The sequence below is a fragment of the Sus scrofa genome, chromosome 1, assembly GCF_000003025.6.
Source record: "Sus scrofa isolate TJ Tabasco breed Duroc chromosome 1, Sscrofa11.1, whole genome shotgun sequence".
NCBI classification, from domain to species: Eukaryota; Metazoa; Chordata; class Mammalia; order Artiodactyla; family Suidae; genus Sus; species Sus scrofa.
This window is the reverse complement of record NC_010443.5, coordinates 62,872,047-62,887,578: the sequence shown is the minus strand read 5'-3', so window position 1 is coordinate 62,887,578 and position 15,532 is coordinate 62,872,047.

Genomic DNA, 15,532 nt, shown 5'->3' with positions numbered 1-15,532 from the left:
GTTTTTTGATGTGAGGTGTCCAAAAGTTGCAAAAGCTCTGAGTACACTGGATGTTTTCAAACTTTTAAAATTAAGCAACCGTTTGCCTTTAAAAAAAAAAAAGAGAGAGAGAGAGAAAGGAAAAAGAAACTACTTGGAAGCTAAAAGTCGACAGAGAGGACAGTTTTAATTTGCAAATGTATAAAATCGCATTTCTGTGGGAATACTTAAATCGTTGAGAACAGTGAGGCAGCTGTGAAGTACAACTCTTGAAATAAGGGGTTACAGGTGAAGGTCATCACCTTGCATCAGCCTCAGAAGCCAAGGGAATTCTCTGTTTTGTTTGGTTACATAGTAATTAGGAAATCCTCGCTCACAGTATAAAGTTGCTGATGTAAACAATTTTGTTAAAGGCTCTGTTTAAAATCTCGGTGGATTTTTTTAAACAAATTTTAATTGTGAAATATACATATATGAATGTATCCCATATGTGCACATTTTAAAAAAGAATAATAACAAAAATAAATGAGACCTAATTAAACTTAAAAGTTTCTACACAGCAAAGGAAACCCTAAACAAAACGAAAAGACAACCCACAGAATGGGAGAAAATATTTACAAATGAATCAACTGACAAGGAATTAATCTCCAAAATTTATAAACACCTTCTGCAGCTCAATACCAAAAAAAAAAAAAAAAAATCAAAAAACGAGCAGAAGATCTAAATAGACAATTCTCCAAAGGAGACATACAGATGGCCAAAAAACACATGAAAGGATGTTCAACATCACTCCTCATTAGAGAAATGCAAATCAAAACCACTCTGAGGTATCACCTTACACCAGCCAGAATGGCCATCATCAAAAAATCTACAAACAATAAATGCTGGAGAGGGTATGGAGAAAAAGGACCCCTGTTACACTGTTGGTGGGATTGTAAATTGGTGCAACCACTGTGGAAAGTAGTACAAAGATTCCTCAGAAAACTAAAAATAGAACGACCATTTGATCCAGCAATCCCACTCCTGGGCATCTATCCAGATAAAACCATGAATTGAAAAGACACATGTACTCCAATGTTCATTGCAGCACTATTTTCAATAGCCAAGACATGGAAATCTAAATGCCCATTGACAGAGGAGTGGATCAAGAAGATGTGGTACATATACACAGGCATATAACTCAGCCATTGAAAGGAATGAAATACTGGCATTTTTAGCAACTTTGATGGACCTAGAAATTATCATGCTAAGTGAAGTCAGTTAAACAATGAGACACCAACATCAAATGCTTTCACTGACATGTGGAATCTGAAAAAAGGACAGAATGAACTTCTTTGCAGAACAGATACTGACTCACAGACTTTGAAAAACTTATGGTTTCCAAAGGAGGTAATTAGGGAGGTGGGGGGATGTGCTGGGGGTGTGGGATGGAAATCCTATAAAATTGGATTGTGATGATCATTGTACAACTATAAATATAATAAATTCAAAGAAATTAAAAAAATAATAAAATTCTCAGGTACCCACTACAGAGCTGAAGATTCACAAAAATATCAGCATTTTTGAAGCCAGCTAAGAATGCTCCAAAGTATTTCTTTCCCTACCAGCCAGAAATAATTGTTATGCTAAATTTTATATTGCTCATTTCCTTGATTTTTTTGAAAATAGGTATATATGTATAATTCCCTAAAAACATAAGTATGCTGTTGTTGTCTTTTATGTAATGAGCTATACTGAATTTTTTTCCAACATCTTTTCACTACACATTCAGGTTTTGAGATTCATTTACACACAAATCCATTTCACATGGAAGCTAGCACATAGTTATCATAACAGCCATGCTTTATTATTATTATTATAATTATTGTTATTTTAAAAACTTTGCCTGTTGGTAGCATACAATTGATCTTTTAATTGGCATTTTCCCCCTTGCTAATAGGGTTATGAATCTTTACATTCTTAGTGACTCTTTGGGTCTCTGTAAAATGCCTGTTCTCAGTTTTGGCTCATTTTTTTATTGACTGGATAATTTTGAAAATTAATTTGTAGATAATCTTAATATATGTTAAAAGTTGAAGTTCTTCTCCTCTTGTCAGTTATATGTGTTACAAATAGTTTCCCTTAGTGTGTAGCTTGTCTTTTAACTTTTTATGGTGTCTTGATGACCAAAAGCTGTATATTTTAAGGTACTGCTAGTTGAATTTGATGATTTTTTAAATTATAATTTTGTGCTTTTTTCTTTCTTGCTCACAAAAGTCTTCCCAACCAGACACCAGAAGCTCTTCTCTTTTATTTTCTTCTAAAAGTTTTAAAGTTTAATTATGAAACATTGTAGAATCAAGAGAGTACAGATAATAACAATGAATTCCCCTGCATTCAACTCTATGTATTCAAACATTTTGCAAGCCCCTCTTCTTTATGATTCTTCTCTAAAATTGCCTTAACTATTCTTGGCTCATTGCTTTTTCATATAAATTTTAAGATGAGTCAACCAAGATCCATTTAAAAAAAACCCTATTTGGATTTAATTGGAATAGAATTGGCAAAGATTTACTGAGGTCTATGTAGACACTGACTGGATTGTGCCACCAGACTCTCCTGGCTAGAGAGGCTAGTGAGTGTTGGTTCTGTCCAGGGCTTTCCATCCTTGTTCACATTTTCCCAAACAGAGAAAATAGTATTTTCATAAAACATAAAAAAGGCAAATGGTCTGCTTGCAGTAAACATTATGGATCTGTGGCTCTGACTACCCCAGATCCTCCTATCAGGTAAATCCTAGGATTAAGGAGATTCATATCTTGTCATACCTGTTACACATTAGTGATACCCTGCATGAGAAGCTCTTCCCTAGCTAATTAATTTCATTTCACCATAACACACCACTATGTAAAGAGGCTTCAGGAAACTAAGACTGCAGCGATTATACTAGAAGATATTTGTGGACCACAGTGTATGCCACCGTAGCTTGTGCATACACTTGGAAACCATCCACCTGTGACATTCATCTATGAATGAGGATTAGGTTTGGATAGTTTCCTTAGCAGTGCTCTCTATAAGTAAGCCTCTGCAAGTCTTCTATGCATTAGTGTTATTGCCAGCTCTGCATCTTGTACTTTTGTTTTATAGCCTAGTGTATGTATTACTAGTTCTTTTCTTCTCTTGCAGTAATGGGGGATTTTGAAAAAATAAGACGTCAGTGTCCTTTGGAAAATAAGAGATGCTTTTGTCATGTATCTTTTCTGATTGGGTAGTGAGTTTATACCATTTCATGCTTTAAACTTCCTATTCTATTTGATTACAGTTTCAAGAGAACTAGTAGAATTGTCATAGTAGAATTTTAATCCAGGCCTATGTATTCCAGGAAGAAGGGGGCTGAGAGTCCAAGTTGACGCAGGCCTAAGGGCAGCTGGGTCAAATGGTAACTAGAAGGGCAGACTTTGGTAGCACCAGCCTTAGTGTTACCAAATGTAGATTTTCTAATTCCATCTTTTCTTTCTACATTATTTCACAGTAAACTTGTAAATTTATAATTAACCATAACTAGCAAATAGATATATGGTCTTTTCATTTTTATTAAAGTATGGTTGATTTACAATGTTGTGCCAATTTCAACTTTACAGTAAAATGGCCCAGTCATACATTCCTTTTCCTAACTATCTTCTATCATGGTCTATCCCAAAGACTGGATTTAGTTCTCTGTACTATACAGTAGAACCTCATTGCTTATCCTTTCTAAATGTGATAGTTTGCATCTACCAACTCCAAACCCCCAGTCCCTCCTACTCCCTCTCACCTCCCCTTGGTAGCCACAAGTCTGTTTTCCGTGTCTGTGAGTCTGTTTCTGTTTCATAAATAAGTTCATTTTTGTCATATTTTACATTCCACGTACAAGTGATATCATATGGTGACTGTATTTCTCTTTCTGACTTACTTCACTTAGTATAAGAATCTCTAGTTGCATCCATGTTGCTGCAAATGGCATTATTTCATTCTTTTTATGGCTGAGTAGTATCCCATTGTATATATGTACCACATCTTCTTAATCCATTTGTCTATGGATATTTATAGGTATGTGGTCTTAAAATTAAGAATATAGCCCTCAGGATCCACACTCTTAGTTTCACTCTTCTAGGATTTATGATGTTAATTAACGTAATTAATCATATTAACACACATATATTAAGTATGATATTAATTTCTGTTCCTATAATTTTTATATGGCTGCACCAGCAGTATATGGAAGTTTCCAGGCTGGGGATTGTCACAGCTGCAGCAACACTAGATCATTAACCCACTGTGCCTGGCCGAGGATCAAAGCCTCACCTCTGCAGCAACCGGAGTCACTGCAGTCAGATTCTTAACCTGCTGTACCATAATGGGAACTCCATCAATTTTTAAAGCTCATAAATGAGTGATAATTATTTGCTCTAAAGAGAGAGAGTTATATAAACAGTCAAATTAAAAGACAAAAGGGATTTATATCCTGAACTCCCCTACTGTGCTGGTAAGGACTAGTGTCTTCTTGAGCACGTAAATGTGGCCATCTTTATATGTGCAGAGCCAACAAAAGTTGTTGTCATAGAACAGGGACTCAAACAATTTGGGGGGTTGATAAAAGTGTGAAAAAAAAATATGGTTACTTAGCCATTATTATTTAACCCTACTTCCCGATATGTACTGTTTGTTCTGGTCTTAAACTGTCTTTACTGTCTGCCTCTTAAATACAGCTGTCCCTTGGTATCTATGGGGGGTTGATGGCTCCAGAACTGCCCGGCATACCAAAATCCTTGGATGCTCAAATCCCTTCCATAAAATGGCGTAGCATTTTCATACAACCCACAAACATCTTCCCTTCTGCTTTTAATTATGTTTAGATTACTTATAATTCCCAATTCAATGTAAGTACTATGTAAATAATTGTAAATGCAATATAAATGCTACGTTAGTAGTTGCCAGAGTGCACCAAATTCAAGTTTTGCTCTTTTGGAACTTTCTGGAATTTTGATTTAAAAAATATATTTTTTTGAATTTACAAATGTAGAACCTATTCTCCCAGAGGGCCAGCTACATCTCAAGTATTCTCTTTCCGTCCAGTCCTAGAAGTTTTATTAGAGTCTTCTAGATAAATCATGGTATTTTATCTCTACTCACCTGAGATGTCTTCTCAGTTCCTATTCACACTCTCTCCACTCCCATTAGTCAGAGTTATTTTGTGCAGGGTATAGAAACTGAATCTGGCAACTAAAACACAGATTTTATGTGACAAGCTGTAGGGTACAGCATGATGGTGAAGGCTCGTACTTTAGGCAATGGCAGTGGGTATGAATGCAGAAGGGCTGGCATTGGGAGCACAGCCTCATATAACAGTACAGATTAGGCATTGATATTTTCTGGGATGTACTGAATGCTCAAAGTTGTTGATACCATGAATAATTTCTCAAATCTTCCTTCATTATTTGCCTCACATCTTCAAGATTCAAGTTTGGGGCTGGAATAATCCATTTGGCTAAACCTAGGTTATATGTCCGTAGCTCCATAGCTTCCCCAGTTGATGGTATTAGAAGGTGGGGCCTTTGAGAAGCTATTAGGTCATGAGCACAGAGTCCTGATGAATGGGATTAGTGCCCTTATAAAAGAGGCTTCAGAGAGATCTCTTACCACTTTGTGCCATATGAGGATAAAACAAGAAGACCATTACTCAGAAGGGGTCCTCATCTGACCATACTGGTACCCTAAGCGTGGACTTCAAGCCTCTTAAAACTGTGAGAAATAAACGATGTTTATAAGCCATCTGGTTTATGATATTTGGTTATAGCATCTCAAACAAATGAAGACACCAACTAAATGGGCCAATCCCTTGAGTAAAATTCTTTTCATTCTCTGATTGAAGCATGTGTCTGGGTCATGGCACTTGTTAGTGACTGAGATGGGAGAGAGTTCTAGTGTTGTTACCTTCCCATGAAGAGGTGGTAGGAGGTTCACCTCTAGTTGACTGGCTCTGCTGGATGTGAATGCACCAATGACTGGCTGTAGGCCATCTCTCCTGAGGGAAGACCCTGTTCCATTCACAGGCATGGTGGCAACTGAGACAGATACATGCCTTTAGTTGAAAGCTGGGCAAGGAGGGAAATTCAACACTTCCTGAGTAGGGAAATTACTGCACAGGTTGTGATAATGCATTTGTTACATACCCTAATCAGCCAAACCTCAGACCACTCAAATCCAGGTTTTACAGAGCCATTTCCTAGGGCATTACTGTTTGGGTTTCTTTGTTTCCAGGATGCTTTGTGTTCTTTAACCAACTTAACACAACCTTTCTTTGGCCATAAGTGAACCCTCTCCTAACATAAAAAATGGAGCAGTTTGCCAAGTCACTGAAAGTTTAAAAAAAGGTAGGGGGGACTTGCTATTTCCTAACATAGATGAGGCATTCATCTTCTATTTACACACAAAAGTCCACAAGTAATCCTTCTCAAAAGTATCTGCTGCAAGGTGATATTCTGTGTCTTCTTATTTTCTAAGAAGTAGTTGGTGATTTTCTGTGCCTGCTTATTCTAAGAAGCTGGCAATTTCTCTTGTCAAAAGAGAAAAAGAAAAAACATATTCTCTGATAAAACATTTTTCTGCTTGAGAATTAAATTAAAAAGCAGGTCTGTGCCTTGTGCATCTGTTCTACCTTCCATCATATCAAGCTCCTTGAGTATAGACACAGAGAAGCATAATTCACAGCTGGATCTCCTACCTTCAACACAGAGTATGTGCTTGTAGTAGGATGAATAATGGCTTCTAAAGATATCTAGGTCCTAATCTCTGGAACGTTTGAATCTTACTTTTATAGCAAAGGGAACTTTGCAGATGTGATTACAGATCTTGAGACAAGGATTACCTGGGTACGTCCTGGCTGTCCTCACAGTTGTCCTTATAGAAGGCAGATGGAGAGAGATTTGACAGAGATAAAGGCAATGTGATCACTGAAGCAAAATGTTATGCTGCTTTCTTTGAAGACTGAGAAAGGGGCCACAATAAAGAAATGTGAGGAACACAGCTCTGGACACTGACAAAGGGAAGAAATTAAATTCCCCCCTAAGCCTCCAAAGGGAGAGTGACCATACCAGCAGCTTGATTTCAGCCCAGTAAAATGCATTTCAGACTTCTGACTTCCAGAAGTGCAAATAAATAAATAAATAATGGTTAAAGTTATGTTTTTTAAGCTACCAGGTTTGTAGAATTGTGTTTCAGCAGCCACAGGACACAAATACATTGCTCAGTAAATGGTTGGATAAATGAAGTGACAAATAGTAGGAATTCAGTAAATGTTATATTAATTATATGATGCCCACAATGGTCTAAAAATACTGTATATTCTTTTTTTATTATTGTTATGGACCTGAAAAGTTTCTTGAGATGTGAGAGAAACAGCATCCTTCAAATATATCCACAGAGTTAAAGCTAATTACACTAACTAAGCTTGATTTGATTTTATTTATAAAATCTTATTCTGGCTGTTTTGGTTGGTTTTGGTTTGTTGAGCTTGCTCAGTATGTTAGTTTTATGATAACAGGCTTTATTTGATTATGCATTATTCATAATTTGGGGTGGGGGTGGCTCCTGTAGTCTTTCAATTCATAAGAAATCTGTTTTCTAGGAGCTTGCTAACTACCAACTGATACAGAGATAGTCACTGTAAATAATTATATTAATTATCCACTCACCACTGTTTAAGTTACTTCAGTAATATTTTATGGTCAGTTTTTTACAAAGAGGTTGTTCTCCTATAAGGCAGGCTTTTTTTTTTTTTCTCATGTGTATTTTTAAAGCACCTAGCTCAAAACATTTCATATAACAAGTCCTCAAATATATTTGATTAATTGAATGTACCTAGTGACCAAAAACTCATACTTTACTGACTGAAACAAAGCCCTGTGTGTGTGTGTGTGTGTGTGTGTGTGTGTGTGTGTGTATGTTTATTCATGAATGTGATAATTTGGTGGCGACTTTTTATTCTTGCTTCTTTCAGAATAAATCCTCTGATATGATATTTAATCATCTTTTAAAATGAAAAAAGTGCAGAGTTCCCATTGTGGCACAGCATAAACAAATCTAACTAGGAACCATGAGGTTGCAGGTTCGATCCCTGGCCTTGTTCAGTGGGTTAAGGATCCAGCGTTGCCGTGAGCTGTGATGTAGGTCACAGATGTGGCTCAGATCCTGCATTGCTGTGGCATAGGCTGGTAGCTGTAGGTCCGATTGGACCCCTGCCTCCTGGGCACCTACATGTGCTGTGCAAAAAAAAAAAAAAAAAAAAAAAAAAAGGAAAAGAAAAGAAAAAAGTGCAACAAAAACAGAAATTATCAAATTATCATTTATGATTCACAGCAGAGAAAAGAATATGTATATTGTGCAAACTACTTTATCTCAACAATATTTTATGATTCATTAAAAAATACAGTGTGTTCCCAAAAATCTGTATTAAAAACACTATTTTATACATGCATTTTAACTGTTTTGCAGGTTTAGAATTTATTGCAAGCTATGAAATATCTTCATTCTGGAACATTAACTTTTATATTTCATATAACTTGTTCAGGGAAACTGTGAAAAGATATAAAAATAATGAGAAAATATTGAATTCCAAATTATTTTTCATATATATTCTATTAAGAAAATGAGATGGGGAAATTTTAGATAGGATTTATCAGGAATAGAAGATTCTGACTTCTCCCCAACCTTTCTCCAAAACTTCTTTCAATTTTGATTTCTTCCTACACCTGTTCAAGTCCCCACACTATTCTTGTCTTCCTGGTTCTCTCTATGGAGTGTTTGTTTCCTGACCTGAGATTTTTCTCTCTCTTTCTTTTTCTTTTTTTTTTTTTTTTTGCCTTTTTGTCTTTTTAGGGCCACACCTGCAGCATATGGAGGTTCCCAGGCTAGGGGTCCAATCGGAGCTGTAGCTGCTGACCTACACCAGAGCCACAGCAACACAGGATCTGAGCCACACCAGTGACCTATGCTACAGCTCATGGCAATGCCGCAACCTTAATCCACTGAGCAAGGCCAGGGATGGAACCTGCATCCTTATGGATGCTAGTCATGTTTGTTAACCGCTGAGCCATGATGAGAACTCCCTGAGCTGAGATTTCTTTTTTGTTTAGCTCCACTGTGAGCAGCTCAGCAATATTCCTTACCTATACTCACCTTCAGGTCTGAAAACTGACTGGAGGTACCTGGTTTAGACTCATTTACTCCACATTTGATTACATCAGCTTTGCGTCTACTGGCGCTTTGTTAGAGTTATGGACACTTATAGGATTTTAGGGTGTTCTGCTGGACATTTCCTAGTAGGACAATCTCTTCTTCCATTCCAAACAAGTGGTTGCAGTATTTTCCTCTGAAACATCCAAGAATAGACAAATGACTCAGTAAGGAAAAATTTCTGCAAGTTTTTCTCAAAGTATGCCCAAATGAGTTTCTGTCTCTTCCATACTCTGGTCCTAGCTCTTTGAAGAACCACAGAAAACTGTAATTCCTCTTCTACAAGATAGCCCTAAAATAAATGAATATAGTTCTAATATTCTTTCCAAATTTTTAGAAAGGATTATTTTGACCTCTTTAAAAATTCTTTATAGCCATAATAAAGAATTGAATTTCCAGTGCAGGATACATTCTATTTTAGAAAGTATTCTTCTGTCTATGTAGCCTGAGATATCAGTATTAGGAGGAAAGGAAATGCATTAATTCTTCATATCAACCTTACTTTAAATTTCAAGAGAAGACTTCTCATGAATGTAACACTGGATGAACTAACCAAGGTGGATAGCACCCCCACCCACACACACACATACACACATAGAAATGCTGGGTGAAGTGTAATTGCAGTTTTTTTTTTATTTTAATATATGACAGAATTGGAAGAAAGAGAGAGCTTTCAGTTCAAAAATAAAGAGACAAAACTGCAATGAGGTATTACCTCACAACAGTCAGAATGGCCATCATCAAAAATTCTACAAACAGTAAATGCTGGATAGGGTGTGGAGAAAGGGAACCCTCCTACACTGTTGGTGGGAATGTAAATTGGTAAAACCACTATAGAGAGTAGTACAGAAGTAGTACAGAAGTTAAAAAATTAAAAATAGGGAAGTTCCCATTATGGCTCCGTGGTTGACGGATCCGACTGGGAACCATGAGGTTGCGGGTTCGATCCCTGGCCTTTCTCAGTGGGTTGAGGATCCGGCGTTGCCGTGAGCTGTGGTGTAGGTTGCAGACGTGGCTCGGATTTGGCATTGCTATGGCTCTGGCATAGGCTGGTGGCTCCAGCTTCGATTTGACCCCTATCCTCGGGACCTCCATGTGCTGCGGGAGCGGCCCAAAAAATGGCAAAAAGACAAAAATAAATAAATAAGTAAATAAATAAATAATTAAAAATAGAACTACCATATGATTCAGCAATCCAACTCCTGGGTATATATCTGGAGAAAAGCATAATTCAAAAAGATACAAGCAGCCCAGTGTTCACTGCAGCACTATTTACAGTAACTAAGATGTGGAAACAACCTAAATGCCCATCAATAGAGGACTGGATAAAGACAATGTGCTACATATATACAATGGAACATTACTCAGCCATAAAAATAACAAAATAATGTCATTTGCAGCATCATGGATAGACTTAAAGATTATCATACTGGAGTTCCTATAGTGGCTCAGTGATTAACGAACCTGACTAGCATCCATGAGAACACAGGTTTGTCCTTGGCCTTGCTCAGTGGGTTAAGTTGCTGTGAGCTGTGGTATAGGTCACAGGCGTGGCTCGGATCCGGAATGGCTATGGCTGTGGCGTAGACTGGCAGCTACAGCTCCGATTGGACTCCTCGCCTGGGAACCTCATAGGCAACAGGAGTGGCCCTAAAAAAAAAAAAAAAAAAAAAAACAAAAAAAAAAAAAAAAAGAAAAAAAGAAAACATTATCATACTAACTGAAGTAAGCCAGACAAAGACAATACCATACAATATTACTTATATGTAGAATCTAATAAAAAATGATACAAAAGAACGTTTACAAAGCAGAAACAGACTTAAAGATTTTGAAATAAAACTTATAGTTACCAAAGGGGAAATGTTGGAGTTGGGGATTAACATATACACACTACTATACATAAAATAAATAACAAGGACCTACTCTATAGCACAGGAAACTCTAGTCTATATTCTGTAATAACCTATATGGGAAAAGAATCTGTATATATCTACATCGACATCTGTATCTATATAACTGATTCACTTTGCTATACACCTGAAACTAACACAAAACTGTATGTCAACTATACTCCAATAAAATAAAGAAGAGATGAAGGAGTTCCCGTCATGGCGCAGCAGAAATGAATCTGACTAGGAACCATGAGGTTGTGGGTTAGATCCCTGGCCTCGCTCAGTGGGTTCAGGATCCGGCATTGCTGTGAGCTGTGGTGTAGGTCACACTAGTGGCTTGGATCTGGCGTTGCTGTGGCTGTGGCATAGGCCGGTGGCTACAGCTCTGATTAGACCCCTAGCCTGGGAACCTCCATATGCCATGGGTGAGGCCATAAAAGGACAAAATACAAAAAAAAAAAAAAAGAGAGAGAGAGATGGAGTGTAAACCCAAACAACAAAGGCAACACTATAAATAATAGTAACAAAACATTAAATGTAGACAGTTTTAGAAAATGTACTAAAAATATTCACATAAACAAGAAAAAACTCTCAGGTAAATATGACTGAATTGTAAATGGGTTATAGGTACATGCATTTTATATTTTTAAATATATTTTAAAGTAAATTTTAAGGTAAACCAAAATATTTCATGATTTTAAAAAACTAAGCAGATTCTAGAAGAAACTTGGAAACACTTGGTAAGCAAGTACAATTTTAAATAAATTCCTTATGAAAGCCTTTTCTGATAAAGTTTATCCACTCTTTTTATAAGATATTCTATTTTTGTGTGGCCCCTCTTGACTGGGGATTGACCTTCACACACTACATATTAGCTATTATATGTTCATAAAAATATCCTGACACCTCTTATGTTTTTATTTAAATTACTTAAGAATTAATACTCTCAGAACTTGGGATGGGAAGGGTAGAAATGGTAGGAAGAGGCTGGAGAGTGGCAGGGGGATGAGGGTAAGTGAACGCAATATCATCAACTGTGGTACATGAAGTTTCCATTGCACGTGGACAGTTAACTATCCCATCAATTGAGTCGAAGCCCAAAGCTTCAGGACTCAGAAATATGGACCTTTTATTCAAAATTGTATTTAAATATTTTTGAGTTTATAATTAATATAACAATACTAATTCATCACAGACACCAGGAAAATTTACTTATAAATTTAAAATCATACATAGCCCTCTAATGTTTCACATTGGAATAAATGTGAGACTCAGAAAAATACTAATGGCACTCAATAGTTGAAAAAGCAACTTTTGATTCCTGGAAAAGGTAAAGGCCCTGGCTTTAAAATGACTGAAATATCTAGTTTGGGCTAGGTAGAATATGGACATTCTTATACATTGGTAGAAATATTAGTTGAAAGAATCTTTTTGAAGGGAAAATTGGATGCTTCTGATAAAGTGGTATATCTGTTCTTTGTCTGAGCTATTCTATGTTTATCAATTTCTTCTACAAAATTGCACTGTAGTGTGCAAAGCTGTGCACATAACTAGCTGTCTTTGTAAATGACATGAAAAGGCATCTAAGCATATTTTTAAGAAAAATTGAAGTTGTAAAACTGTGTAGAAATATATTTATATCTGTATGCGTTCTATTATTAGCCTATAAAATTATTTCAAATTTAATGTCATGAGCAGCACAAATCTATCATCTGGCAGTTCTGCAGAAGTCATACTTAGGTCTCCTTAGGCTAGAGAAGCAGGTGTCTGTCAAAAGGGCTGCCTTCCTTACTGGAGAGAAGATCTCCAGGGGAGATTCCCTTTTCCTGCTTATTCAACTTATTGGCAGAATTCAGTGCCTCAAAGTTGCATGACTGAGATCTGCGTTTTCCTGCTGGCTGTAAACTGAGGACAGGTTCCAGTTTCCAGAGACCATAGAATTATCTGGCTCATAGCCCACTTCCTTTGCTGTTGAAGCCAGTAATGGTAGGTCAGTGTCTCCTCATGTCACATTCATCTGACTTAACATTTTTTAAAATTGAAGTATGGTTGATTTATTATATTGTGTTAGTTTCATATATTTTTTTCAGATGCTTTTCCATTATAGGTTATTACAAGATACTGAATATGATTCCCTGTGCTATATGGTAACTCCTTATTGTTTATCTATTTTGTATCTATGCTTGTGAGTCTATTTCTGTTTTGTAAATAAGTTCATTTTTTTTTTTTTAGATTCCACATGACCCACTTTTATGCTTTCCTCTTCCACTTTTAAAGACTCATGAGATTGTATTGGACCCAAGTAAATAATTCATGATAATAGCCCCATCTCAAGATCCTTAATATTAATTACATGTACAAGGTCCCTTTTATTACATAAAGTACAATAGTCACAGGTTCTGAGGAATAATGTGGACATAATTGGGGACCTTTTTTTAAGACTATCACAATGTCTATATGTACACTTAATATATAACTATACAAATATATATGTATATATTTACACACACTCATATTTTTGTATGTATATACATGCATACACACACATATACATACACACAACTAACTGCAGGGGGGAGGAAAGAGAAAGATAGAGAACAACAGTGACAACAGCAAAATATAAATATGTATATATGTAGAACAAATTTCTAGAAGTAAATATACCAAACATTTTTAAACAGTGGATATTTCTGGGAATTGGAGTTTCAGTTCTTATATACACACTTAAGAATGGTTTGCATTTGTACAATAAGCACACATTAATTTTGTGCTTAAAAAATAAAAGAATAATAAATTGATAAATGAGCCTCAAGACACTTGATCAAAATCACCAGCTTTGTCTCCTAGTATAAACACCTAGGGAAAGAAACAGTCTCTGAGTAAAATATATGTTTCTTGACTTATTCATCAAAATAAATTGGCAGACACTTCATCACAGATGTTATATACATGCTATGAATTGAAAAAAAAACTTTAAACTAGTAATTGGCTGAACTGCTGCATATCTAAATAAATCAGCAATTTTTAGCAGAGAATAACCATATTGGTATCACTACTAAAATAATAGCACTAATAACACTATTACACTGCAATGGTAATAACAGTGCAAATAATAAATTGTTTTTATCTTAACGGTATTTTGCTACCATTTTCAAAGCATTTTCAAACATTAGATTTTTAAAATCCTAAAAACCATTCTACAATACTGAATAGGCAGAAAAAAATATTATCATCACTTTTTGGAAGGAATAATATTCAGAACACCAAGATAGGAGTGGCCAAGTCCAAGAGATTGAAATCACACAGAAACAAAATAAGTACTTAGGTGTTCTGTGTTAGGAAGTATATACAATGTAAAAATAACTATGACTTCTGCTCTAATGAAGTTAACAGTATAGAAAGGAAGATAAAACATGTATGCAGATGGTCACACTCGAGGCACAAAGTTATCAGTATTATAAAAAGGATACTTACAAAGTGTTAGAAGAGTTTAGAGAGAAGTAAATTGCTTGAGTATGATCCTATTGGGGGATTTAATCAAATAAGTAGCATTTAAATTGGACCCTAAATAGCGTGATTTTCCCTAAACATGAACTATAATAAAGGTGTGGGGTATGAGGCTAGGATTGAACAAAAGTGGCCCTCCTAGAGCAATGCTGAGGAAAAGTCAAAGAGAAGCAAGAGTAATTATACATTTAGAATTAACGTCAGAAGACAAAAGAAAAACAGATCCAAGACGAAGCCAGGTTTTCAATTCTGGATACACAGAGTGGTGGAGTTCCTAGCAGTAGTCATGAGAAACATCTTCCCTTCCATTACTTCTCAGACCTACTGTAGGATGGTTACACTTCCAATACTCCTTAGAAATTGCTTTTCTCAAGTTCTCCAGTGACTTCCTTGCACTAAATACAATAAACACATTTCAGTCTCTACATATCTAATGTCTTGGTTGCATTCAGCTCTATCTCCAGGTCCATGTGTCTTGAACACATTCTTCCTCTGATTTTCTTAATTCTACACTCTCTGGTTTACATAAACCAATCCATGGAAAGTGTTCACTGCTCTCACTTCTCAGGGCACACACATTCTCAAAATATATTTGCAAAGTCCTGTGAGTCTTCCTACTACTTTTCTGATGACTCTAGTATTTCCTTTATTGGCTTCCCTTTCTTGGTTCAACCCTTAAGTAGACATTTGGATCCTCACTCTTCTCATGCATGGTACTTACTGTTGACAATCTCCCTTAAGTTTCATGGTTTCAATAACCATTAGTATCCTATGGATCACTAAGGCAAGGAGATTTTTCTTTTAAACTCCAGACCCATTCATTTTCTAGTGATTATTTATACTTATAAACACTTTGGGAAACCCAAATGCAACATGTCCAAGATTGAACTCAAGTTTTCCTC